We start from the raw sequence: 26,793 nt of genomic DNA on the forward strand, positions 1-26,793 counted from the left end.
CTAGTTTGTTCAAAGCTGAACACCTTCCAGGAAAGAGAGATTGCACTTTCCCCTTCACTTGCCTTGCTGTGTGAGTGGAAGATGTCCTTCCCACAGGGAATTCTGGCTACAGAATTAGGATGATCTAATTGTTGGATTTGTGGAGGGCTGAAATCAGCTGAGAAATGGCCATGGAAAGGTGAGAGCTTAGCTCCAGAGCAACTTCTAAAATGGAATCATACCTAAATTTCCAAAACATTAAAATGACCCCAAGGGTGGGTTTTAGATCATCAAATAATTGGAACAGTTGGTATCAGCAGGGAAGGGAAAAGATAGACTGAAGTAGTAGGATATACTCCTTGCACATTCACTTGAACAGTGAATTCAAAGAACAACACCAAAGCCTGGCAACCAGAAACCCCCACTGGATACGGGAGTCAAACAAAATAAAAAAAAGACAAATTGTGATTGGAATGATCAGATCAAATGATGTTGGCACAAAAGTCCTGGAGCTAATCCTTACCGATCCTTCAAAAGCTTAATTCCTGGGATAAAGCAGAAACTGTAAATGACCAATGGAAAGCACCTGATGGAATACACTGGATATGTGGGGAAAAAGCATCCAGTGAATTACCCTGCAGGTAGAAAGGATCCTGCACTCTGGGAATGATTTGACCCTCCTTTTTGCTCCCAAAGTCCAAAAGTAAACTATTAGGAGCACCCCTAGATGAGAGCCTGGGCAGAGAAAAAAGAGAGCTGAATCTTGAGTTTCCAAAAGCAGGAGGGAATCAGAACTGGGGACAAGATGAGTGGCTTGCAGAGAGGATAAGAGCTTGGCAATAGCCCAGCAACTTGGGCTCAAGACGGGAGCTGGGGATACAGGAGCCCAATTTACCTATTCAACCGACTAGGAAGACTTCAAGCCATGGTAGAAATTGTATCAAATCCTACCTCTGATTCTCTCGAGTTATCAGCTAAACAGCATTCACTAATGCAAGCATTTGTGTGTCAGAAGCGAATTGCTTTGGACTACTTGTTAGCAGAAGAACGGGGAGTCTGCAGCAAGTTCAGTGAATCTGAATGCTGTGTAGAAAGAGATGACGATGGAGAAACCATAAGAAACCTTGCAGCAGAAATGAAGCAAGTGGCACATGTAGCGGTTCAAAAATGGAATTCTATCCTTCAAGCTTCTTGCTGGGATCAATTGTTTGGGGGGAACTGTCTGGGGAAAGATTGGTGGAAAAAATGAGGATTTTTAATATGATGTAAAAGAATGGGGCTCTTATTTCTGTCTTGTCTCATCCCATGTTTTATCTGATTCATCCATTCTGTTGTCTAAGGCATGCAAATAGCAGCAATGCCCATTGATCCTGAGTTAGCTCCAATAAAAACTGGCCAATCCAAGAGAATACCCAAAATATCTAAAAGAACGGAATTGAAAGAAAAGAAAGAGAGCAGAGCTGTTGAAGCTCAGGCCAGATTTAAAGCTCAGACACAACTATTTGACAAGTAGCATGAAGCTACTGCACAGCCAAAATACAGCTCAGGATACAATAGGCATTACCTGCACTGATGTACAATTAAGCACCCAAACAAAAGAATCAAATACTAAAATAACCAATCTTATCAAAAATTATTCATTGTAAGTACTGATTATGAAATAAGTGAACTGGATCAAAATTTATTCTAAAAGCACAAATTAATTAATACATAAAGAAAGCGTAGGGACTGTGACACCTAGCATGAATAAAATCGGGCAAAAGTTATAATCTTGTCTGAGAAGAATCCTGGCATATTTCCAGGAAACCTTCCCTGACGAGATTCTAGTGACATGCAGCAAGGCCAACATGAATATTCATCTGCAAGGGGCATATCTCCAAGAAACCTCCGTCCCATAGGATTAGAACGATGTGCATCATAAATATTCATCTGCAAGAAGTGTATTTCCAAGAAACCTGATGAAATGACAACATATACGCCCAAAACAGCATGAATATTTGTCGGCAAGCAGTGTATTCCAAAGGAGCCCTGAAGAGCCTGAAAACATATAAAAAGCACCTTGGGACAGTTGCAGTTTGTGAAGCACGGTGGGGAAATGCTGCAGAGCCTCCTCCCTGTCTCACCTGGTGCTGTTCACCTGGCACAGCGCCAAACTGATTTTTGCTTATGGTTTCCTTTTGATGATTGTAATTTGATTCTAGAATAAATTTCTTCTTTTTACTAATCAAACTGGCTAATCATTTATAACAAATGATATTAGAATTTGGACAACTAGGTCCCTTGAGCTAATAACAGTTTAATTAAAAATGAATACCATTTAGTAAATTAAATAGTAATTTGGTAGAAAAGAATATAGTTTAGTAAAAGAATACAATTTAGTAAAAAATTATCATTTATATATATATTATTTTCCAGTAATTAAGTATGATTAAAGCATATGCAAAAACTAAACCGTGTTATGGGGAGGGCTTGTTACCCCACCTCACATCCAGAACTGACCGGGGTACGGAGGCTTCCCACCCTGCTTCACATACAAAACAAAGCCCTTCAAGCTAAACTTGTATACTGTATGCTTACACATATTCATTAATGTTTGCCATAAGTTTCCTCCTATTTCTGATTTTTCTGATTTTACGTCACTATTCTTCACGGCACACGCTCCACTTGTTGTTAGGGGGTCTTCAGTCTTCTTTTGGTGGTCTTTTGGTGAAGGCTTCTCCTCTTCCTCGTTGTCCTTTGGATAACCTTTCAGGTTTGTGTATGCGTACTAAGCGTTGTTATGTAAGTCTACTCATTAGTCTGATATTTACTGATTTTTAGGCCCAATGCCTAAAGTCGTTCTAATTTTGTCCATCTCAAGGCCGTTTTCATCTTGGGACATCACTTATCTTCCAGACTACATCCTGTACCTCAGTTTTAACATGTAACATTTGTAAAGGGGTGCATCTGCCATGTAACACTGATTCTTTTGATTGCTTCGAATAATAACTTCAATAACAGTTAAAATTTAGTCAGCACAAATCAATTCCATTTATTACACCACCCTCCAGGGTACCCAAAATTTGAAAATAGATCCCTCTCTGCTGTGCTGACAATTTCACACCCATTTTCCTTGATGTTAAGCTGCCAGCACAACAAAAATCCACCCTCCCCTGCTGCAAAAGAAACAACTTAACAAACTAAAGATCAAAGTTCCAGGGCCAGTCTCAGGGACAGGGTGCTTTCCCCAGCCAACTATCCTGGCCTGTAGGTTCATGGCCCCCCTCCAGCACCCCCAGGGAGCAATGCACCCTTCCCAAAACTTGTGAGCACCCTCAGCCTAACTTGGGGTACACTCACCCTCCTTTGGTCCACTGGACAGGGGCTGCAGGGAAGTCCTGCTCAGGGAAGTGCTCCTCTGGATGCTCGAGGGTTATCACTTCCTCCCCCAAGAGCCAGCGGAGAAAAACCGCTCTGCTGCACTCGGAGGCAGCTGAGGGCCAGAACTTGTTGGATAAAATCCACAGTTCGTCCGTGGGGTCCGTTCACAGGGCCACACGTTGGGCACCAGCTCTCGCATCTCACCGGAGCTGATCTGGCTCTGTCACTGGGGCCTGCACAGGAGTGGGTCACACCCCAGGAGCAGGATGAGCCCAGCTGTGACTAGAGTACTCACTCTACAGCTTTTGGCTGTCAGTCTGTGCTCTGAGGAGACAAGGATGAGAGGGAGGTCTTTTGCATGGGATAATAGAGGATTTATTGCTCTGGGGAATCTTGGGGGCAAAAGACAGAAAATGGGAGCATGCAACAGCTGAAATATGGAGGTAGTTCAAAGGGAGGGTCCAAAGCATCAGCTAATCAGAGATATCCTGGGGAGGGTAAAAGGCAGGGTTCACAAAATCATCATCCAATTGGGGCCCAAAGCACCAAGGATCCACTGTGACACTGCAGGGCCCAAAGCACCAAGGATCCACTGTGACTCCACGGAGTGTCATGGAACCGTGCAGACCATTGTGACACTGCAGGGCCTCATGGAACCATTCTGACACCAAGCTGGCTGGGAGTGTGGATGTGCTGGAGGGCAGGAGGGCTCTGCACAGGGAGCTGGACAGGCTGGATGCAGGGCCCAAAGCCAACAAGGTGAGGTTGAACAAGACCAAGTGCCGGCTCCTGCACTTTGGCCACAACAAGGCCTGCAGTGCTCCAGGCTGGGGCCAGAGTGGCTGGACAGCGGCCAGGCAGAAAGGGAGCTGGGCCACTGATGGACAGCAGGCTGGACATGAGGCAGCAGTGTGCCCAGGTGGCCAAGAAGGCCAATGGCCCCTGGCCTGCATCAGGAATGGTGTGGCCAGCAGGAGCAGGGCAGGGATTCTTCCCCTGTGCTGGGCACTGCTGAGGCCACACCTCGAGTGCTGTGTCCAGTGCTGGGCCCCCAACTGAGGAAGGCCATGGAGGGGCTGGAGCGTGTCCAGAGAAGGGCAACAAGGCTGCTGAGGGGTCTGGAGCACAAGTCCTGTCAGGAGTGGCTGAGTGTGGTGGGTTTTAGCTCTACCTAAAATCACCAGAGTACTTCCTTCTTTCTTGCTGTGAGATACGGATTAGGAGAAGGGCAACACAGGCTTAAAACTTAAAAGGAATAAAGAAATTTAATGAACATGACTACAAGAATAAGAAACATGAATAAAACCTCCAGAAATCGTTCCTCCCGCATCCAACTTTTCCTTTCCCAAGAGACACGGCAGAGACAAAACCAGGGATGTTAAAGCATTGCCAACTATACAATAGTCTTTTCATCAGTCTGTGCAGGGAGAGGAGTTTTCTCTTGTCATACCATGGAGAGTTCTCCACACAAAACAGTTTTCTTGTGGCTTTTCATTTCTACAAATGGCAGTCACCCGGGCACAAACTCTGCCCTCTCCTCCCATTTTCACACCACTCTGAGGTGTGTTCATGGGCCATGTGATAAGGGGTATTATTTTAAGGATGAGTTATTCAAAGGCAAAACTCCTCTTCATCTCTGAGAATAGAGGTTTTTTTTTTCTCTCCCTGGGGGCAAAGGGTGTTCATCAGCTCTCATCTCCCTCTCTCTCTGTTCAAGCTCTCATGGGATCACAGCTACTCCACCATCTGCTTGGCTTCATCAATGGATACCTTTGCCCACATATACAGCTTGAATACTTCAATTCCCCCCATACACTTTCATGACTTGAAGGAGTTATTTTTCAGAACATTATTATTCATCTCCATGGCCCTGCCAAAAAAGTATTTCAGCTTATTAGAGCATCTCCTCATCACCTTCCATCTGAGGCTTGATTCCTTCTTTTACTGACCTTGATGTTTCACGTTGTCTTTTTCCGTGTCACTTGGTTCTTTTCTTTTCCTGGAGAGAGGATTAAAGTCTGCAGGTCTCCTGTGTGTAGTGCAAGGGTTAAATGTGTCCCAAGCCATGGCAGGCAGTGGTGGTGTGGGATTTCAGGTGTGGCTGGTGCCAGCTCTCAGGAGCTGTCTGTGCGGGCCGGGGGGCAGGGGGGGTGTTGGCGAGTGTCATCAGCCGTGGCCTGGCCCAGCCTGGGGACCGGGGGCTCCCCTGGGAAGGGCTTTGGCCACCCCGCTGGAACGGGACCCGGAGGGCTTCCCGGGAAAGCCAGCACCGCAGCAGAGCCTGGCCTGGCCTGGGGGGGATCCCGCAGTCTCCATCTCCCCCCGGGAGCAGCTGGGCTCCGGCCCAGCCCCCCCCAGGCCGCACAGGCCACGGGGGAGCGGGGCCAGCCACACCACAGCTCTGCTGCCTTTCAAGGCTGCAAAGAAAGAGACCAGGTCCTGGGCTTGGGTGTTTAAAAGGTGGCATTCCCAAAGGTGAAGTTCCTTTTCAGTGGTGCAGAATGCTGTCAGTTGTCAGAACTAGCCAGCTCTTGGCTTGATCTCAAGCACAGAAGGAACTCCCCACAGCCTCTCTCAGAGGAATCACTGCTGTGGGTGTTTCCCACTTCTTTCCCTAAATGCTAAACTACCACAGCCTTTGATCATAACATAATTCTCATAACTCACAGGCATCAAGGCCTTATTTAAAACCAAGAAAGTTGCTCCAGTATCAACCATAAATTCCACTTCTTTTCCTTTTCACACAGTTCCATTTTTATAACCAGGGGATCTGTTGGGGTGGACTCCCCGGGTCCCCTTCAGTCTTCCTGTGGATGTGTGACTGCAACCACCCCTCCTTTCCCTTGTTTCTTTTGGCCATCTCACTTCCACTTTGGACACTCATTTTCACAGTGACCAAATTCTCCACAGTACACACATTGGGCTCTACCCAGTCGAGATGGGCCTTGTTTGGGTGGTCCTTGTCCATCCCTTCCTTTCCCTTTTCCTTCCTCCTGTACCACTGCTACTAGCTTCTCCATTTCTTGCTTATATCCCTCTTCTCAATTGCTGAAAACTCTCCATGCCTCTTCCAATAAGGCTTCTAAGTTTCACCCATCTGCCCCCCAAAGCTTTTGGAGTTTCCACCTCATGTCCCCCGTGGATTGTTCCAGAAATAGATGAACTAGCTGCTGTATTCCTACTTCAGAGCCCGGCCCCAGTGGTGTGTGTCTGTGAATGGCGTCCTTCCAAGGATCTGGGAATTCCCAGGGAGATTCCCAGGGACCTTGTTTGATTGCATATAAGGCTGCCCAGTTCCTGGTTTTAGGTCCAGCCCTCTCCACTCCCTTCACTCTCCACTCCTGGCAGCTTTCTGACTTTCTCCTTGCACTCGACTGATTTGGATCCCATGGTGGGTCCTGGAGAGGAAAGTATTCTTTTCCATCCATTTGTAATGTTTTCTAATGGTCCTTTGCCAGGTCCCCTGCTGGTTTTAGAACCAATTGCTTCTCAGTTTTGGTTAATGCATCTAATAACAATTGTGTGTCCCTTCAATCTGGGTTATGTTGTTTGACTATATATCGTAAACATTTGGCAGTGTTTACTGGGTCACTCTGATAATTCTTTGTGACCTTTTCTCAGGCCTCTGTGTTGAGAGGAGAAAAGGGTTCCTTAACTACCATTGTCCCTTCTGGTGCTATTGCTTCCCACAAGGGTGCCTGTAGTCCCTGCTTTCTGCTCCGGGATGCAATCGGGCTACCTGGGGGTGTTGGGGCTGATGCCCCCTTAAAGCTGTCGGGAGGAGGTGGAGGGGAAATGGAGCTTGCAGGTGTGGAGGGGGCAGAGGGGCAAATGGAGCTTCCAAGTGCACCTCTTCCTCCTGCTGCCTCCTGAAGGGAGGGCTGATTAAATGAGTTCAGTTCTGTTCTTGCTGGGCTGCTGCTGGATAGGCCTTACTCAGCCTGATGCACCTCTGGCCGAGGCTGCAGCTCCAACAGCACCGTTTGAGCTTCCCTTTGTTGGCCTCATTTTCTTTCTCAAGGGCCAACACCAAAGGATCAGAGGGGCTTTGATCCCACAGTCCCTCTGCCATTCAGGGTTATTCCAGAGGGAGAAAAACATATCACAGCCCAAAAGCTCATCCCACTTCCCCTGGTGTCTAAGGAAAAGCATGAGCTGCTATAGATGTACAAAATGCTCGCGGTGAGAGACTTCTCCCGGGTCAAGCTGTTCAGGTATAAGCAATTTATTATTTGGGTAGAGGGAGGAAGAGACCTGTTTCTGCTGCCAGCCTCGGCGTACACGTGGTCAGGGAGGGAGAGAGACTGGAGAGGGGAGAGCAAGAGCCAGGGGTAAGAGAGTGGGGAGGACAAGAGAGGAGAGCTTAAAGAGAGAGAGGGGGGAACAAAAGAGTGAAGTTCTTGTTACAATACATTATATCTTTTTCCATAGTGAATGTTCTAATTCCCAGTAATCAACCATTACAAGATACACCCACTAAAGGATTTACATATAGCTTTTAAGAACTACTACATTACCATGGAATGTTACATTTCAAACTCTAAAAGCTTTGCAAATTCTTCTCTTGCTGCTTGACCTTTGGATTCTCTGTCTGCAGAAGGACATTGTTTCATCAACAGGGATTCTCCTTTAGCTGGCTAAGCTATTGTTCTGTGGTTATGTACTAACCCGTACTTGGCATCTTATGACTCAAAGCAAGCTTTCATTTCTATTTCCATTCTAGGCTTCATATTTTCAAAATCTTTTGCTAAACAATCATATTCATAAGGTTTCCCTGTTTCATCCTCCCCAACAAACTGCAGCAGGGTGTTGTACTCTGCTGTGCTACTGGGGGCCACCTTGTACCTTCATCCAGGCGATCCAACAGCCACCTGTGAGAACAATATTTTATTGAACTCTTTTTGTTCTCAGTTGCAGGAGAGGGGTTCAGGAATCAAGAGACAACTCAGTATGAGTTAGCTACTTGTTCCACTTTATTGCAGTTTCAGCTACAGTTTTATAGTATTCAGTAAGGTAACACACGACACTTGTTCTATTACGTTTGGATAATTGCCATTATTCACGCATCAGTTTCCACATTAGTATTGGTCCAGCTCATGACACCCGGGCTGCATAAGATACTTTTAGCAGAACTCATAAGATACATTAAGCAGGCTATATAAGATACATGTAGAGGGCTTCCAAAGATATATTTTGCAGATTTCACATCCAGAATTCACATCCATACTTCACATCCTGAATTCACATCCTATTCATTGCCACATTAGCACTTAGTTTTCCTTTTATCTTTAGCACAACGTTGTGCCAAGGACTCACGCTAACTCAAAGTCAGGGTTGTGCAGGCCTTCCAGGGAGCAATGGCCACAAGAAGCAAGGCATTCTTCTACACTCAGTGCCCCCAGTGCTTGTGATTTCTTTCCAATGTGTTAAGACACATCCCAGTGGGCTGGCTCTCGGTACCTCTCTGCTCTGTCTTGCCCCCATTATCTTCTCCTTCTTGTCTTATCCCATTTCCAACTAAATTTTTACTCACAATTTCTCACAGTCTTTTCCCCCCTCTTCTTTGTGCACAACCCAAGTCTGAGGCACAAAATGGGTCCTTCCACACACAAGCTTTAAGATCTCAGGCTCACGACCAACCTGTCCTCGCTCACGCTGCAGGCACCCCCTGGGCTGTTGGGCAGAAGAGCAGTGCCAGCGTGGTGCACAAACCTTACACTGGAATAATACCCACGCAAAATGTTGTCCCTGTTGTGAGTGAAACACCCCAACAGCACAAATACACACTATTGCTGGCATCCCTTCTGTCCCTTCTGGCATTTCCAGATCTTTAGGAGAGGGCTGTTCCCAGTCCAAAGCTGTGATCTTTCTGGCAGAATTTTGATAAACTCCCTCTAATAACACCCGCTCGTTCCCTCTGTCTGTCCAGTGGTGCCCTGGGTTTACAAACTCCCAAGGGTCCAGGCCAATCCTCTGGGCCAGAGGTAGTCCTTTAATTTGCCTTGCCAGGCTTGTAGCGTTCTTTCAGCCCTTCCACTGCTTGTTATAAGATTGAACACCCAGCGTATCCAACACAGAAAGCGAAGTTACCAGTGTGCTGGGATTATAACTTTTGACACAAGAGAGCAGTATTGTTACAGAAATGCACACAAATCACTAAAAGCTCTGCGAAAATACACAATGACCACTGAAAATCCTACATTGAAAGAGAAAAAGCCCAAAACTATACTCTTAACATCATGCACTACACTTCCAATTGTTTTAACTAGGTCTCAGCCACTCACACACAACCAAAAGTCTGGACATAACACACTTCACCAAACAGCAGCATTAACACAGGGGTTCGTTCCAGCCACCCCCAGAATTGCCAGTGGCCAATCCCTTTGGTCAATGAACCCCCCTTTGCCGGCCCCAGCCGGTCCCCTCCTGCCAGCCGCGCAATCAGCCCAAGCGGTCCCTGCACCGCTCACTGACCCATGGTCACTTGCAAGCCCACCTTACCCCAGCAGGGACGAGGCTACGCGCAGGGACGTCTCCCTGGGGCTCAGCAGCAGCAGCAGCCCTTTAGTCCAGAGCCCCCGAGGCTGGATTATAATACAAACCCTTTGATCCACGGGCAGCAGGTTCCTCGTCTATCCCTGCGCTGAGCGCACCAGTTGAGGAGTACCCCGAGAAGATCCCGGGGCGCGCCTTGGGGAGTCCATCCCCCGTCTGCTCCCACAGGGGGATAGAGAGGACTCCTGCCTGGCTCCCCAAAACTGACACATGGAAAGACTCTAAAACTGCAGGAGTTTTAAAGTAGCTTTGATTATTTATTATTGACAGGTGCCTGGGCACACAGGGGATTGATCCTCCAAAGACATGTGCAAACATCACAAGGTGTACATTCTCTATTTATCCCCCAAAGTATTACATATGCATAGGATTGCACAATTTGCTTCATACATATTCATTTCTTGGCTCCTCTCATCCCCATTCCATATGGTAATGAGCTCCACACCCCTCTGGGCATGCACAGTTCACTCTGGTGCTCACTGAGGGGTCTTCAGGGATGAAGGCTCTGAACTGTCCAAACCCCTGGGTCAGCTCTGTCCGGCTCAGGAGCCTGAGGGACTCTTTTATCTCAGTGTTTTTTCTTTCCTAGGGCACCATATTAAAATAGATGTTATATACTATATAATGGAGTAAATAATTCTGATTAAGATCTTTTTGTCAAGTCATGATCCTAATCAATCACATCTATATGTATATAATACTTGTGCTTTGCTGTTCTTTATCTTGAGAGACAAAGTTGTACAAAGGTTCAATTCCACCTGTATAATCCTTTACACAGAAATACTTCACAAATCCTGGGACTGGGATTGGATCCAGCCACTCCCAGGCTCCTCTCAGAGGAGTTTAGAAATCCTGGGAGTCCTGGATTGGGGGATCTTGGGGTGTAATTGGGGTATTGGGGGTCCTTTCTGCACCTGGTGACCCAACAGGAGCTTCTCTAATAACCTTTGCCTGAAGCTCCCACTGTGCCCATGACAGGAGCCCCTGGCAGTGTCGGTGACATCCCGGCTCTTTGGCAGCCTGGGCACTGCTGGGATGTCACCCTGGAGCCCCTGGCAGTGTCTGTGACATCCCGGCTCTTTGGCAGCCTGGGCACTGCTGGGATGTCACCCTGGAGCCCCTGGCAGTGTCTGTGACATCCCGGCTCTTTGGCAGCCTGGGCACTGCTGGGATGTCACCCTGGAGCCCCTGGCAGTGTCGGTGACATCCCGGCTCTTTGGCAGCCTGGGCACTGCTGGGATGTCACTCTGGAGCCCCTGGCAGTGTCTGTGACATCCCGGCTCTTTGGCAGCCTGGGCACTGCTGGGATGTCACCCTGGAGCCCCTGGCAGTGTCGCTGACCTCACTGTTCTTTTGCAGCACAGGGATGTCACCACTGGACTCCTGTCACTGCCTGTGACAAATTGGCTCCTTGGCAGCGTGGAGACACCTCTGTTGTCACCCTGGAGCCCTGGGACTGTCACCTCACGATCCTCAGGAAGATGAAGGAGCCCTGGGATGTCCCCAAGGAGCCCCTGGGACTGCACGTGAGCTCACAGCTCTTCAGCAGCCTGGAAAGCCTGGGATCTGTTCATTCCTGCTCTGCTGAGGATGGATCCTCAGCAACTTGGAGGGAGGTTCCCTGATGAGTTTTACTTCTCCAGAGGCTTGTTCAGTCTTCAGCCCTTCAGTCCAGGAATTCAGTCCTAATTCAAACCACTCCAAGAAGACAAGCCCCTGTGAATAATTTAATGTTAAGTCTTCAGTTCTTCTCGGGTTAATTATACAGATTCCAGAAGTGTATTCAAAGAGAATATACTATATTTTTAAATAGTGCAGAGTTATTTTTTTGTCCTATTTAGTTTTGTTTTCCTTTATATAGACTGATATCAGCAATCTCCAGCTGATATTGATCGTGAGCACCTCCTAAGTCACTCTGAATAGATCTGAAAATCAAGTCCCTTTGTTAGTGTAATAAAGAATTGGGTAAATAAAAATTCGGAATAAGAAGTTTAAATAAAGTATGTATAATTATAACTAAATGTAAGTATGGAATAAGGAATTCTCCTCCCGGTCGAGATAGAATTCCTTTTCCAAAAACCACGAATTGCAAAAGAACCCCCCCCCAGATAACAGGTTTCAGCAGACTCATCAACTCGGAGGAAAAGACAGGACACAGGCCATCACAGAAACAAAAGAACCAGCCTAAAAGTCTACCTCCAGAGAAAGGCAACGCCCGGCCGATTTCGGCCGGAGACCATCAAGCAAGACAAAAGGGACGAGCCCCAGGAAGATGGTCGTTGCCAGAATCGAACACCACACCTGCCAAACCCATACTACAGAAACTCAATCAAGAAAGACAAAGAAGAGACTACTCCTCTGAGATATCCATCGGCACCAGCCCGGATCTCTCAATCCCGCTGTGATGAAATATGTTAAAATACATACAGACTCACTTTACATTTGAGGAGACTCTGCCCGGATACTTACTGACTCAATGTTCTAGGCCAGGAAATCCATTCACCCGACAATCAGGGACATTTGGTGAATGGAAACTGGTTGGAATTCTAGCCTGGGGACATAAAATCCTTATAAAAACCCAGGCCATGGGACCCTCAGACGTGGATTTGGGAACACCTATACCTTGCGTATAGACCCTGTCCACCCAGCGCTGCGCTGTCCATTTATTGTGGTTTTTTCCTCACTGTTTGTTGCTTTATTAATTTATAATAAATTAATCTTTGTTAATCTTTAATTTGCCGTTGCATTTATAACAGATTGGTGCTGTGACTCGGATCGGAAGAAACTGTGGGAGAATCTCGCTGTCCAGGGGGGTACCCCCGCTGATTTCAGCGGCCTGGGGAGCAGAGACCCTCCGCAGTTCGCTCCGATTGCCGAACCAAATTTAGGCTGAGGAAAAACCATAATAAAGAGGAACGGATCCAGAGAGCTCGGGAAGGCAGGAGCCTTCGGGAAAGCCGCGGCTTGGTAGCTCATAAAAAGTCATACGTGCACGAAGACGCCCTCGCAGGAAAATTGCTGTAAGTACTGTGAGGTTGAGCGGGTGATCGGGCGAGTTTGTGAGAGACGTGACCTGGTCACGAAGCGAGTGTGGACTTCAAGGCCGCGTTTCCATCCTCCCGCGAGGGAATTGGCCGGCCGCGAAGGAAGCGATTCTGTGTGAAAGTGTCTCTCTTTCCTTACTCGTAAAGCCTGAGGCTAAAGGGAGTCTCAGGGGACCGATCAAAGGGGGCTGAGAGAGGAAGGGACGTCCAGTCGAGCTCTGGAACTGGTAAACTCTCTCAGCCAAAAGATTTAGAAAGTCGGAACATCGAGAAAACCCCGGTACAGCTAACCGAGAGGTAAGTATTGGTGCGATCTAGGACTTTCAGACGAAGAAAAAGACGAACACAACGCAGAGCAGGTAAGAATCGTAAGAAAATGGGACAGAGAAAAAGTAAAACGCAGAAACTAGATAACGAGAAAAGTCCATCAGAAGAATCAAAGCAAATGCTAGACATCCCACCAGAGAGTCCTTTAGGGTGGATGTTGAGAAATTGGGAAATTTGTCCCGAGAGACGAGAAAAATCAAAGGCAAAAATGATTTACTACTGTGCCGAGATCTGGGGAGGACAAGAATTGAGAAAATGTCTCACTTGGCCAGTATTGGGAACATTTGATAAATGGACGTGCAGGGAATTACTCGCACACGTAGAGAAAAAGGTCTCGCCAGACGGCGAGGAGAAAGAGTATGCCAAACTCTGGTTAAATACCAGAGTGCGGCTGTTTCCAGTGAAACAGAAAAACGAACATAAGACAGAGACCTGGGAACCCCTGGATCACTTACCCCCTCCGTACCGCGGGCCAGTAGAGCCTCCGGTGATGGACCAAGTAGTACCATCAGCACCCGAGGGTTCCATGGGGCAACTAGCAGAGGCACGCTCCCCTCAACCACCGGGAGTAGTGCCAGAAACCCTCACTACCCCCCCACCTGCAGAAAACCCAGCCACCGCACCCTCTTTGGAGTCGGTGTTGACGCAAGGATGGGGCTTACCCCCTCCACAAATCCCGGTCCGGCCACCACAGCTGGGACCACCGAAAGTATCCGAAGGGAACCCTCTGAGTCACGTAGCTGCGGCAGACATCCCGCCAGCAATAAGGGGAAACCCTCCCGCAAACTCCAGTTCCCCTCCTGCAAGCAGGACTCGGTGGAAATCAAAAATAGGGAATGGAGAATGGGGAGAGACAGAAAGTGGGCACCGAATGTTCCCTCTCAGGGAAGTGCCAACCGCCCCCGGAGTAATTGGATTTGTAAACGTGCCCCTTAACTCAGGGGATGTACGAGCATTCAAAAAAGAAATGGGGCGACTGCTAGATGACCCATTTGGAGTGGCCGAAAGATTAGACGATTTTCTAGGGAGTAGTATTTACACCTACGAAGATCTCATGGCCATCCTGAGATCCCTGTTTAGCCAGGAAGAGAGAGAGATGATTAAACAGGCGGGCATCAGGGATTGGGAAAGGCGGCACCCGCAGGGAACACCCGGTGACCAAAAGTGGCCGAGCGTAAGCCCGAGTTGGAGCGCCCAGACCGAAGAAGGGAGAAGAAGCATGATGGATTTGAGGAATATCATCGTGCAAGGAATAAGAGAGGCGGTCCCCAGAGGACAGAACATTAGCAAAGTATTTGGGGAATGTCAGGGAAAAGAGGAATCCCCTACCGAATGGGTAGAAAGGCTGCGGAGAAGTCTGCAAATTTATTCCGGGACTGATCCCAGTTCTCCGGTGGGGGAGGTCCTGCTGAAAACGCAGTTTGTGGCTAAATCATGGGAGGACATTAGGAAGAAATTGGAGAAAATTGATGGATGGCAGGAGAAGAGTCTCCAAGAGCTTCTAAGGGAAGCTCAGAAGGTTTATATGAGGAGAGAAGACGAAAAACAGAAACTTCAAGCCAAAATATTAGTGGCTGCAGTAAAAGAAGTTCAAAAACACGAACAGAAACAGGGAAAGCCGATACCTAAAAAACAAAAAGGATCCCAAAAGGAGGAAACTCCTCCTCGAAAGGATCCTCCTGAGTGCTTCTACTGTAAGAAAGTAGGACACATAAAAAAGGATTGCAGGAAACGAATAAAAGATGAACAAATATTTAAAGAAGATTAGGGGGGTCTTGGGCTCTTCCAAATGGGGACAGTAACAGCAAAGGAGCCCTTGATAAAATTGAAGGTAGGTCCCCACCGCCAGGAAATGAGTTTCCTGGTTGATACCGGGGCTGAGAGAAGCACCCTGCAGAAATTGCCTATAGGGTGTGAAACGAGTAAAGAAAAAGTAATTGTAATTGGCGCAAAAGGAGATCCATTCAAAGTCTCGGTAATCAAGGAGGTGGAAATCGAGTCAGAAAATAAGATATGTTTAGGAAATTTGTTGCTTGTAGAAGAAGCCGACTACAACCTATTGGGAAGAGATATGATTATAGCTTTAGGAATAAATATCATTGTGAAAAATTCAGAATTAGTAGTGAAGGTGTTGCATTTAACTTCAAAAGATGAAAAGGAAATTGACCCCCGAGTATGGCACTCAAAGGGGGAAGTGGGAAAATTAGATATTGCTCCCATCAAAATTGAAATTGAGAATCCAGAGAATCCGATAAGGATCCGACAATACCCCATCCCCGCCGAAGGGAGGAAGGGTTTGAAATTAATAATTGACGAGCTGCTTAAAGGAGGCACGCTCGAGCCCTGCATGTCCCCACATAACACCCCCATCCTGGCAGTAAAGAAAGCCGATGGGAACTTCCGATTGGTTCAGGACTTGAGAGCTGTAAATGCTAGAACCCGAACCAGGTTTCCGGTAGTAGCAAATCCTTACACTTTACTAAACAGACTCTCACCAGAGGATGTATGGTATAGTGTAATTGATTTAAAAGATGCTTTCTGGACATGTCCTCTAGATGAAGGGAGTAGGGATTTTTTCGCTTTCCAGTGGGAGGACCCAGATACCAATCGAAATCAGCAATTGCGGTGGACGGTCCTTCCACAAGGATTCGTTGAATCTCCGAACTTGTTCGGACAAGCCTTAGAGCAGCTACTCACCCAATTCACTCCAGAGGAAGGGACAAAACTGTTACAATATGTAGACGATTTGCTAATCGCCGGGATCACGGAAGAGCAGGTGAAGAAATGTACCATTTCCCTGCTGAATTTTCTGGGACAAAAGGGGTTGAAAGTGTCTAAATCCAAGCTGCAATTCACTGAGCCCGAAGTAAAATATCTTGGACATTGGATATCACAAAGGAAAAAGAAATTAGATCCCGAAAGGGTGATGGGAATCCTTGAACTTCCTGCCCCACAAACCAAGAGACAAATTAGGCAAGTTTTAGGGCTCATGGGATATTGCAGACAGTGGATTGAGGGATACAGTGAAAAGGTGAAATTTCTGTATGAAAGGCTAAATACAGATCGATTAAAATGGACAGGGCAAGACGAAATTAAATTTCAAGAACTAAAGAATGCCCTTGTCACTGCTCCAGTTTTAACATTACCAGACATCAGAAAAGAGTTTCAACTGTTTGTCGACATAAGTGGACAAACAGCACAAGGAGTTTTAACCCAGGAATGGGCAGAAAAGAAGAAACCTATAGGGTTTTTGTCCAAAATCCTAGATCCAGTCAGTCGGGGCTGGCCCACGTGTCTGCAAGCAATTGTGGCAGTAGCACTGTTGGTTGGGGAAGCCAAAAAGGTAACGTTTGGAGCTCCCCTGATAGTTTATACTCCACATGATGTAAGAAATATCTTACAACAAAAAGCGGAGAAATGGTTGACCGATTCAAGGCTTCTGAAATATGAAGCCATGTTAATCAGTTCGCCAGGATTGGAATTAAGGACAACCTCTGCACAAAACCCTGCGCAATTTTTGTACGGGGAACCAACGGGAAAGCTACTACATAATTGTATTGAAACAGTGGAATTACAAACTAAAGTAAGACCCGATCTGGAGGATCAGGAATTGGAAGGAGGAGAAAAATGGTTTATCGATGGTTCCTCGAGAATGATGGAGGGAAAACGTAAATCGGGTTATGCCATCATAAATGGTATAACAGGACAGACTGTAGAATCGGGTCCCCTAAAAGCAAATTGGTCAGCACAGGCTTGTGAACTTTTTGCTCTCCTAAAAGCCCTCAAAGGCTTGAAGGGAAAAAGGGGAACCATCTATACCGATTCAAGATATGCATTTGGGATAGTACATACCTTCGGGAAAATTTGGGAAGAAAGGGGTCTGATCAACACTAAAGGAAAAGGATTGGTACATGAGGAAATAATTAGACAAATTTTAGAAGCAGTCAGGGAGCCACTGGAGATATCTGTGGTTCATGTAAAAGGACACCAGACCGGACGACAATTCCATACAAGGGGAAACAATTTAGCGGATAAAGAGGCGAAAAGAGCGGCATTGTTAACCGTAAGTATTTCTGAGCTAGTCCCAAGGGAACCCCCAGAGGTTTCAGTGCTTCCTTCAGAAAAGGAGCAGGAAGACTTCAAAAAGGTAGGGGGACATTTCAAAGAGGGTAAATGGTGGTTACCTGACGGGAGGGAGTTGGTCCCGAAGGGAATAGCAAAAGGGATACTCAAAAGACTACATGCACAAACCCATTGGGGAACCAGGGCATTGGCTGAACAATTTTTAAAATTCTTCGGGTGTAAGGGAATCTTCGAGCTTGCAAAACAAGAGGTACAGGGATGTGTGATATGCCAAAAGGTAAACAGAGCGAATTTTCGGCAAACCAATTGGGGAGGCCGGCCCATCTCATATCGACCATTCGAAAGAATCCAAGTGGATTTCACGGAATTACCGAAAATTGGCAGAAATAAATATTTATTGGTTATAGTAGATAAATTGACACATTGGGTAGAGGCCTTTCCCAGAGCTAAGGCCACGGCTCAAACAGTGTCTAAAATTCTACTGGAGGAAATAATTCCTAGGTATGGTATTATAGACCATATTGATTCGGATCAGGGTACACATTTCACCTCGAAAATTATCAAACAGTTGTCCGATGCGTTAGGGATCAGATGGCAATATCATACTCCTTGGCACCCTCAGAGCTCGGGGCAAGTGGAAAGAATGAATCAGACATTGAAGTCACAAATATCCAAATTGACAATTGAAACAAAAATGTCCTGGGTCAAATGTCTCCCCTTGGCATTGTTGAATATAAGAACCATGCCGAACTCTGAAACAGGACTATCCCCCTTTGAAATGTTGTATGGAATGCCGTACAAGCATGGTATGCCGGTTGAACATCCTCAAACAGAGGATGTTCAACTCCAACCTTATCTCATTTCTATAAATAAAAACTTACAGGAGTTAAGGAGAAGAGGATTGATTCCTCAAAGCAGCACGTTGGGATTTCCGATCCACCAAATTCAACCAGGGGACAAGGTACTGATCAAAGTGTGGAAAGAGCAACCCCTCAGTCCCCACTGGGAAGGACCATTCCTCGTCCTCCTGACTACAGACACCGCGGTTCGCACAGCTGAAAAGGGCTGGACACACTCTTCCCGAGTGAAGAAAGTTTCGGTTCGCGACTCCCCCGAGTGGAAAATTGTAACCCCTCCGGGAGATTTGAAAATCAGGCTTCAGCGGAACAACCAATGAGCAACGAAGACAGGATAAGTTGCACCAATTTTGAATGTTATTGTTTTCCTTTTGTACATTTTAAGTGTGCATATTGTAAACAAACGTGGGTGACTCATTGTTTGGGAGGGCAAAAACCGAAAGGGTTGTGTGCCGCGTGTTACAAAGAGGAATTAGAACAGACCAACCTTTTTCTAGCACTTGCTACCCGGGTGGGTATCTTGGAACTCGACTCTCCTGAGTGGTTCCGATTTTTTCAAAAAGGATTACGAGGCCATTTGGACTGTAAGGCGGAACCTCTAATAATAGAGTGCCGCCGGAACGTAAAAGTACCGTGCAGGAGCGGCACGATCAAGGCATCTCGGTGGGCAACCTTTAAAAGGAGGTTTGCCATCAGAACGTCAAGGGCCCCTGAAGACAGTCCTTGCTGCCGAGAAGATGGTTATCCCCGCCGTATGTTCCTATACGGGCGGAGGGAATGGCAGAGGGATGCGATTGTGGGGAATCCTGACGATCCTGAACCTAGCCATGTGCTGGACCGAGAGAACGGGCCCCGAGGCGTCTCCGGGGACGACCTCCCTGGGGAAGTGTGAGCAGTGCCCAACTGTCTCGCGAACCGAGCCATGGATTGCCTGCCCTCCGGAGTTGCACGCAGGAGAATGTTGGGCAAACGGTACCCAAATGGACCTGTGTAAGCGGGAAGGAAAAATTTGGTGCTCCACCCCGGGGATAGGTACTGGAAAAAGGCAACCCCATAACACAGGGGAAAAAGAGGTCCAAGCGACCCACCTACGAAATAAGAGAGATATAGGAGGGATTTCCCCAATCTCGGTCTGCGGGCAGTGTAATAAAACTGTCTGGATTGGAGGAAAGAAACAGTCAACGTTCATTGCGTACCACAGAGTCAACCCCTTGTGTTACAATAAAGCAAACTTAAAATATTGTGCCATGGGGGGGAAATTGTACTGGGAAGGGAAGAACCTGAAACATGAAACAAAAGTGTCATTCAGTAATGAACCGATAGTTTTAGATTTACTGAAAAATGACGACGATAGAGTGTGTCTGCAGTTTGATCAGGTGATCTGTTTCGCAAAAGACGAGGATGGTTCAGACCCCGAAAATAAAATAAAACAATTAACTCTTGAACTAAAAAGGCAGGAAATGGAAAATAAGAAAAAAAGACTCGAACAGGAGAGGTTAAACTCTCTCAGTGAACAATACGAACAACTAGAAAAACAATACGATAATTGGAAGCTACCTAGCCCTAATCAGAATCTATTCATAGATCTGATGCAGGAAATAGCTACCGAATTGGGATTGACTAACTGTTGGATATGTGGTGGCCTGAAATCAGCCGAAAGATGGCCATGGAAGGGAGAAGGATTAACCCCAGAACAATTACTTAAGTGGACAGGATTAAAATTATCCAAAACAACCCGGCGACCAGAGGGGTGGGTAATTGACAAGAGGATCATTGGAACTTTTTGTGTCAGTCGGGAAGGAAGGGAATTCACCGAGCTAGTTGGTTACACCCCGTGTGTAAAAACTCTCTCGGTAAATTCAGATAAAAAGACAAAAATTTGGCAGCCGGAATCACCCGAGGGCTATTGGAGCCAATCTCGGGAAAATAATTGCGAATGGATAGATCTAATTGGTCTATGTTGGAACAAACAGGACGGGGCAAATCCCTTCCATGCCTTTCTTGGCCTGAGGGAATATTGGGAGGACCCGGCAAAACTTAACAGAGATTGGAAGGCACCGGATGGGATTTACTGGATATGCGGGAAAAAAGCATACAGTGAATTGCCCAGAAATTGGAAAGGGTCATGCACACTCGGAATAATTCGGCCTTTCTTCTTTACACTACCTAAAGATGAAAGCAGGTCTTTAGGTGCTCCCCTCTTTGAAACCCTAGCCCGACAAAAGAGGGAATTGAAACGAGAACTACCAATAGCCGGAGGTAACCACCAGTGGAAGGGGGAGGAATGGCCCGCCGAAAGAATCATACAATATTATGGACCGGCAACATGGGCAAATGATGGCAGCTGGGGATACAGGACCCCAATCTACCTCCTTAATCGGCTCATTCGGTTACAGGCTGTGGTAGAAGTTGTTTCAAATCACACTTCAGAAGCCCTGGAACTCCTAGCAAAACAACATTCTCAGATGAGAGCTTTTGTCTACCAAAACAGACTCGCTCTCGACTATTTGCTAGCTGAGGAGGGAGGAGTGTGTGGCAGATATAACGAGTCAGAGTGTTGCATGGAGATAGATGACTTCGGAGAAACTATAAAGGGTCTAGCCGCTGAAATAAAGAAAGTAGCCCATGTACCCGTCCAGAAGTGGAATTCGATTCTCCAAGCCTCTTGGTGGGATCAAATTTTTGGGCAAGGGGCATGGTGGAAAAAGCTAGTATTCTTTATAGGATGTTCTATTGCCGGAGTCATCTTCCTACCCTGCCTGATTCCTTGTCTGATCAGACTGATACATTCTGTCGTTCAAGGAATGCAGATTGCCTCTCTCCCAATAGACCCAGAAAAGGCACAGGGAAACACTACCCTTCTTTCAAAAATCATGAAGTTAGAGGAAGAAAAAGAGAATAGAAATGCGGTTAAGGCATTGAGGGAATTTGAAAATAAACATATGTTGTCCACAGAAAATATAGAAGAATTAGACCAAGGGGAAAACGACATTATTTAACCTGATATTCCTCTGAAAAAGTATGAAAACACGAATTTTTAATGTGTTCAAATTATTAGGTGGGGGACTGTAATAAAGAATTGGGTAAATAAAAATTCGGAATAAGAAGTTTAAATAAAGTATGTATAATTATAACTAAATGTAAGTATGGAATAAGGAATTCTCCTCCCGGTCGAGATAGAATTCCTTTTCCAAAAACCACGAATTGCAAAAGAACCCCCCCCCAGATAACAGGTTTCAGCAGACTCATCAACTCGGAGGAAAAGACAGGACACAGGCCATCACAGAAACAAAAGAACCAGCCTAAAAGTCTACCTCCAGAGAAAGGCAACGCCCGGCCGATTTCGGCCGGAGACCATCAAGCAAGACAAAAGGGACGAGCCCCAGGAAGATGGTCGTTGCCAGAATCGAACACCACACCTGCCAAACCCATACTACAGAAACTCAATCAAGAAAGACAAAGAAGAGACTACTCCTCTGAGATATCCATCGGCACCAGCCCGGATCTCTCAATCCCGCTGTGATGAAATATGTTAAAATACATACAGACTCACTTTACATTTGAGGAGACTCTGCCCGGATACTTACTGACTCAATGTTCTAGGCCAGGAAATCCATTCACCCGACAATCAGGGACATTTGGTGAATGGAAACTGGTTGGAATTCTAGCCTGGGGACATAAAATCCCTATAAAAACCCAGGCCATGGGACCCTCAGACGTGGATTTGGGAACACCTATACCTTGCGTATAGACCCTGTCCACCCAGCGCTGCGCTGTCCATTTATTGTGGTTTTTTCCTCACTGTTTGTTGCTTTATTAATTTATAATAAATTAATCTTTGTTAATCTTTAATTTGCCGTTGCATTTATAACAGTTAGCATTCAGGAACACATAATCACAGAATGATTATATGAAGGTGGTTTTTAAGAGCTCTGGGTGTCAGGGGTACAAAGACCCAAATCTGACTCATCTTGGTTTTGAGCTGAATGTGTTTTTATAATTTATCATTATATAATTTATGTAATAAATTAATCTATGAGTAAAAATTCGTAAAGGGTATAATAAAATATATATGTAATTGCGATGTCATAAAAAATACAACATGTAATGGGAATAAGTCCTTCTCCGGATCTGGTCGTGATTCTCCTCCGAGAGGCAACAGATTGCAGCCAAGCACCCAGATAACAATCACAAGCAGGCACATCAGCCCAGAAAGAATGGGCAGGACACGGGCCATCAAACAAACAAAGGAACGGGCCCGGACGAGATATCACCGAGCCCGAGCATCTCCGCCCTGCCCACCTGTGCTGGAGAAATGGAGAAACTAGACAAAGGAAGAGGAGCCAGCCGAGATAGCCATCGGCTCCAGGATGGGTGCCACCACTCCACCCTAATGGCCCAGACCAAAATGATATCAAAAAGACATCCTGGACCTCTTTACATATGAGGAGCCTCTGCCCAACGTCTATTGACCCTATTCTCCGGTGCCAGGAAATCTATTCTTCGAACAATCAAGAACCTCTTAGCAAAGGGTGCCTGCTTGGAATTTGGCCTCGGGACACAAACTTCCTATAAAAACCCAGGCCAAGGGACTCTCAGGCGTGGATTTGGGAGCACCTATACCTTGCGTATAGACCCTGTCCACCCAGCGCTGCGCTGCTTATTTTATTGTGGTTTTTTTTTCTCTTTGTTCGAATTTATTATTGTTTGATAATAAATTTTCTCTTTTATATAACCCGAAATTGCCTTTGCATTTATAACAGATTGGTGCCGTGACTCGGATAGGAGAAATTGCAGGAGAATCTCGCTACCCAGGACGGGTACCCCCGCTGATTTTAGCGGCCTGGTGAGCCGAGAACCTCCGCAGCACATTCCTATATCCGAACCAAATTTAGGCTAAGGAAAAACCACAATAAAAAAGGAGAAAGGATCCAGAGAGCTCGGGAAGGCGCGGAGCCTTCGAGAAAGCCGCGGCTTGATAGCTCATAAAAAGTCATCTGTGCACGAAGACACCCTCGCAGGAAAATAGCTGTAAGTATTGTGAGGTTGAGCTGGTGATTGGGCGATTGTGTGAGACGTGATCTGATCACGAAGCAAGTGTGGACTTCAAGGTCGCGGTTCCATCCTCCCGCGAGGGAATTGGCCGGCCGAGAAGGAAGCGATTCGGGGTGAGAAAGGTCTCTCTTTACACGCTTGTAAAAACCTGGGACGAAGGAGGTCCTGGGGGACCGATCACAGGAGGCTGAAAGGGGAAGAGGACGTCCTGTCGAGCTCGGGAATTAGTAAACCCTTTCAGTCAACGGGCCTAGGCAAAGGTCCAAGAGAGAATCGAAGTGCTGAATACAAGAGACCCCAGTACAGCTAACTGCGAGGTGAGTATTAGCAAAGACTTTGATTCATCTGGTAAAGGCAGAACGAACACAATGCAAGAAAGGTAAGATATTTTTCAATATGGGACAAAGAAAAAGTAAGATGCAGAAAAAGGGTAATGAAAAGGGTCCCTCTGAGAGAGAGAAGGGATCACTAGACATCCCACCGGAAAGTCCCTTGGGATGGATGTTAAAATATTGGGAAAATTGCCCTGAGAGAATAAAGAAATCTAAGGCAAAAATGATCTGGTATTGTGCCGAGGTCTGGGGAGGGCAAGAACTGAGAAACCACCTCACTTAGCCTGTGGTGGGCACATTTGAAAGGTGGACGTGTAACGAGTATATTTGCGAAGTATAGAGCAGAGAAAAAGTAAGCTACAAAGAAAGAGCACAGGGAAAAATCCCTCCAATCCGGAGGAGAGATCACCAGACATCCCGCTGGAAAGTCCCTTGAAGTAAATGTTAAAACACTGGGAAGATTGTCCCCTGAGGAAAGGGAAATCGAAAGAAAAATTAATACATTATTGTATAGAAGTTTGGGGAAGACAGGAGTTGAGAAGTCACCTTACTTAGCCAGTGTTAGGCACATCTGAAAAAATAAACCTGTAATAAGTTGTTCTCCTATGTGGAGAACAAGGACCCCTCGGACCCCGAAGAGAGGGAATATGCTAAGCTCTGGTTAAACGCCAGGGTAGGGCTGTTCCAAATGAAACAAAAAGAAAAACGTGAGTCGAAAACTGAATCCTAGGAACCCCTTGACCACTTACCTCCCCCGTACCATGGACCGGCTGGGCCGTCGTCCCCAGATCAAGTGGTGCCTTCAGCACCTTCGGGCCCCCGAGACCAACCCACTGGGATGCATGTGTCTCAAGCGGGAGACTCGGTGCTGGCAGCGATGCCGGCAGCCCTTCCCCTTTCCCCGCCTGCAAACACCGCAGCCACAGGAGTCTCTTCAGAGGTTTCTCCGGCACAAGGCTGGGGACAGCTCTATCCATCCTTGCCGGTCCGGCCGCCACAGCCGGGACCCTCACACTTAACTGAAGGGGTCCCTACCGGTAACCGGGTGGCAGGGGAGTTCCCACAATCAACAAAAAGAAAAACCCCCACAAACCTCAGTTCCCCTCCTGCAAGTAGAACTCGTTTGAAAGCAAAAATGATGGGCGAGGAGGGGGGAGAGAGTAGTGAGAATGAGCACCAGTCGTTCCCTCTCAGGGAAGTACCGACAGCCCCGGGAGTGATTAGATTTGTGAATGTTCCCCTTAACTCCGGGGATGTGCGAGCGTTTAAAAAGGAGATGGGGCGATTGTTAGACGATCCTTTGGTGTGGCTGAAAAGCTGGATAACTTTTTAAGAAGTAGTATTTACACATACGATGATCTTATGGCCATCCTGAGATCGCCTGTTTAATCAAGAGGAAAGAGAAATGATTAAACAAGCTGGTATCAGAGACTGGGACCGACGCAGTCCACAGGAGACACCAGGTGACCAGAAATGGCCTAGCGTGAGCCCGAGCTGGAATGCCCAGGGAGGAGGGCAGGCAGAGCATGATGGATTTAAGAAACATGATTGTTCAGGGAATAAGAGAGGCAGTTCCCCGAGGTCAAAACATTAGTAAAGTGTTCGGGGAATGCCAAGGGAAAGAGGAATCGCCCACGGAATGGGTAGAGAGGTTGCGGCGAAGTTTTCAGATCTACTCTGGAACTGACCCGAACTCTCCCGTGGGGGAAGTCTTACTAAAAACACAATTTGTTGCCAAATCCTGGGAAGACATTAGGAGGAAATTAGAAAATATTGACAGGTAACAAGATAAAAGCCTCCAAGAGCTTCTGAGGGAAGCTCAAAAAGTATATATGAGAAGGGAGGATGAAAAACAGAGACTGTAAGCTAAGGTTTTGGTAGCTGCGGTCAAAGAAGTCCAAAAGCAAGAACAAACACAAGGTAAGTTTAAAACACTACCTAGAAAACAGAAAAGCACTCACAAGGCAGCCCCTACCCCACGGAGAGAGCTCCCCGAATGTTACTACTGTAAGAAAGTAAGACACATTCAGCAGGATTGAAGGCAAAGAATAAAAAAAAAAATGAAAAGATTTTTCAAGAAGATTAGGGCTGTCAGAGGCTCTTTAATTTGGGGACAAGAACATCCAAGGAGCCCTTGATAAAATTAAAAGTGAGTCCCCAACGGCAGGAAGTAAGCTTTTTAGTGGACACTGGAACAGAGAGAGGTACTCTGCAGAAATTGCCAGAGGGGTGTGTGACAAGCAAGGAAAAAGTTTTTGTAATTAGAATCAAGGGGGATCCTTTCAAAGTATCTGTAATAGAGATGTAGAAATAGAATCGGAAAATAAAATTTGTTTAAGAAATTTATTGCTTGTAGAAGAAGCAGATTATAATTTATTAAGAAGAGACATGATTGTTGCATTAAGAATTAATATCGTTGTTAAAAACTCTGAATTAGTAGTAAAAATATTCAAACTGACTCCCAAAGACGAAGAAGAAATTAACCCTAGAGTGTGGCACTCAAAAAGAGAAATAGGGAAATTAGATATCAAGCCTATTAAAATAGAAATTGAGGACCCTGAAGACCCTATAAGGATCAAACAATACCCCATCCCGATGGAAGGGAGAAGGGGATTAAAACAAGTAATTGACGACCTCCTTAAACGGGGTACCCTGGAACCCTGTATGTCTCAGCATAACACCCCCATCCTGGCTGCAAGAAAAACAGATAGCAGTTTACGATTGGTTCAGGACCTCAGAGCTGTAAATGTTAGAACCCGAACCAGATTCCTGGTGGTGGCCAGTCCTTACACTTTAATGAACAGGCTCTCACCTAAAGATGTATGGTATAGTGTAATCGATTTAAAAGATGCTTTTGGACTTGCCCTCTAGATGAAAAGAGTAGAAATTTCTTCGCCTTTCAGTGGGAGGACCCGGACACAAACCGAAAGCAACAGCTGAGGTGGACGGTCCTCCCACAGGGGTTTGTAGAATCCCCACATCTGTTCAGACAGGCTCTGGAACAACTACTCACCCAATTCATTCCAGAGGAGGGGACAAAATTGTTACAATATGTAGATGACTTGTTAATTGCCGGAACGACGGAAGAAAAGGTGAAGAAAAGCACGATTTCTTTACTGAATTTCTTGAGACAGAAGGGGTTAAAGTTATCTAAATCCAAATTGCAATTCACAGAGCCCGAAGTAAAATACCTTGGTCATT

At 46.3% G+C, this 26,793-nt stretch overlaps 1 protein-coding gene and 2 long non-coding RNA genes across 6 annotated transcripts in view; 1 reads left to right on the forward strand and 2 right to left on the reverse strand.

Annotated features, from left to right (window-relative positions):
• The window catches only part of LOC147649040 (uncharacterized), a 636,047-nt gene that overhangs the window by 586,401 nt on the left and 22,853 nt on the right, over positions 1-26,793 (reverse strand). The window lies entirely within an intron of this gene.
• LOC147649047 (uncharacterized) overlaps positions 1-26,793 on the reverse strand; it is a 225,006-nt gene that overhangs the window by 33,700 nt on the left and 164,513 nt on the right. The window lies entirely within an intron of this gene.
• LOC147649049 (uncharacterized) lies at positions 11,158-25,495 on the forward strand. The gene is made up of 2 exons (XR_015279700.1): positions 11,158-11,844; positions 22,084-25,495. It is a non-coding gene; the product is annotated as an uncharacterized LOC147649049 (long non-coding RNA).

This window comes from Cyanistes caeruleus, chromosome 28 (genome assembly GCF_971803275.1).
Source record: "Cyanistes caeruleus chromosome 28, bCyaCae1.hap1.1, whole genome shotgun sequence".
In the NCBI taxonomy this organism is placed as follows: domain Eukaryota; kingdom Metazoa; phylum Chordata; class Aves; order Passeriformes; family Paridae; genus Cyanistes; species Cyanistes caeruleus.